This window comes from Etheostoma cragini, chromosome 24, assembly GCF_013103735.1.
Source record: "Etheostoma cragini isolate CJK2018 chromosome 24, CSU_Ecrag_1.0, whole genome shotgun sequence".
NCBI lineage: Eukaryota > Metazoa > Chordata > Actinopteri > Perciformes > Percidae > Etheostoma > Etheostoma cragini.
In genome coordinates this window covers 12,333,413-12,335,338 of record NC_048430.1, presented here as the reverse complement: position 1 = coordinate 12,335,338, position 1,926 = coordinate 12,333,413, and positions in this window count along the sequence as shown.

The following is a 1,926-nucleotide window of genomic DNA, read 5'->3' as shown; positions in this document are numbered from 1 at the left end:
AGTGGCTCAGCTGAATTTCCCAGGATATTAAAAGCTTTAAAACCATTTGGGTGTACAGGAAGTCCCACGTGATGCCAGTTGGTCGTTCTCTGTCATCACATCAGCGACAGCGCTCTCATACACTTACTGAAATTAGCGGCATTATGCAGAATCGGGTAACAAGCCTCCAGCCCCATCTTGTCTTGATTTAGCCCGAGAGGAAATTTACAACGATAGCTCGACATAAAAGGCTCTCAGGCTGGAGGGAAGGGGGGGTCACGAAGGCCTGGTCCCCTTCCTGTTCTTGTCATCTGTTTGGCTTTCTTCCTTTTTGTGTCCTTCTGCCTGGACTCTCTGTGCCAGTGTTGAAATGTCACAAAGTTACGGTATCATAGAATTTTCACGTATCTGTGCTTTACTTTTCCTTAACAAAAATGTATACTTTTACTACAGTTCGTTTTGTGCGTTTGATTGAAATACAATATTGAAATACTTTTTCTGCATCAAGTTACGGTGCAAATGTATTGGTTTTTATAAAAGCAATTACTGTATTATTCTCCTGTATTGTTCAAAACTTTCTGCCTATTCAAAACATCACAAGTGTTTGCGGATGTCTTTTAATGAATTATGTTCATCTCAACAACACATCTGGTGGAGAATAAAACCTTGTAAAGGAGAATTCTGGTCAATTTCAACACGTAGCTCTGTTGTCTGTAATTAGCACAACGTTTGTGCATTTCTGTCACATCTACTGCAGTCAGACTCAATGTGTTCACTCAGAAGGAATCACTGCACATTTGAACATGTTTAGAGGCTAAAAACACATTTAATACTTGCCCTGTTTAAGCCTTTTGGGTGCTAACTCTAGCAGGAGGATAACTTGGTGTAGACAGCACCGACTGGTTTTGTTTTTCTCTCTGACAGACCTCCACGTTTCCAGACAACAGAGCTACATGTTGGAATCGACGGGAATTCTCCTTTAAAGCCGGACGCTCCATCCTTTAAATGTTGTGTTTCTTTAACCCTCCGATGTAGCAGAGTAGACACAGTTCTGGTTTTTCGGACATGTTTAAAGCCCCTTGAACGGTTCCTTCTTTAGAGGAGTGGGTGGTCTATGGACAAAAATATCCCCTGCATCCCCGTCCCTCTGAAATCCTAATTGTAATATTAATATTAGTAAGAGCAAACCACTCAGGTGTGATCAGAGCTGCAGATGCAGAAACCAAACCTGACATCGCAGAACTGAGAAGTAATTGGAGAGGCCGACCTGCCGCGCTCCTTTGGCTGGACACTAAATCAATGCAGCCTTTCCGCGTTATCAATTAAAAGACGTGTAATTACAAAGCGTGGCGAATTGCCTCTCACAAACAGTCAAGCCGGAGACGGCCCCCTTCACCGCTGTCTGGCTACAGACCAGCCGCACATTGACCCCTCTTCCGACGCCTCAAATGACAATCCCGGAGCCGCGGCGACCGGGGTAGTTTATGGATTTTTACGCCGCTCGTTCCAAAACACCTGAGCAATAAACTCAGTGTGGCGTGCCGTGCGGCGCCAAAAACGCCGTGCACTTGGTAGCGAGCCAAAGTGCAAAATGTATTACTCAAGAGCCCCAGCCTCCCGATTGGAGCCAGCTGGGTTTGAACTATTAGCCGGTACAAGCAGAGACAACCTGGTTGCCAAGCACGCCGACACTCCTGGGTAAATGAAACAGAGGGCTTTACACCGCTTCCCTCCTCCCCCTACCGACATCTACCCCCTCCACCCCCGCGGCCTCACATCAGCACCTGGGAAAATGGATTTGAAACGAGGGCAGCTCCCCCGCCTCCCCTGCCCCCCTGAAAGAGCAGATGGAGGCTTCCACAACGATTATCACCACATTACCTGGGAGTCTGTCGACGAACGGGAACAATACAGGCGGAGCTAATAAACCCCAATCAAACATGACAC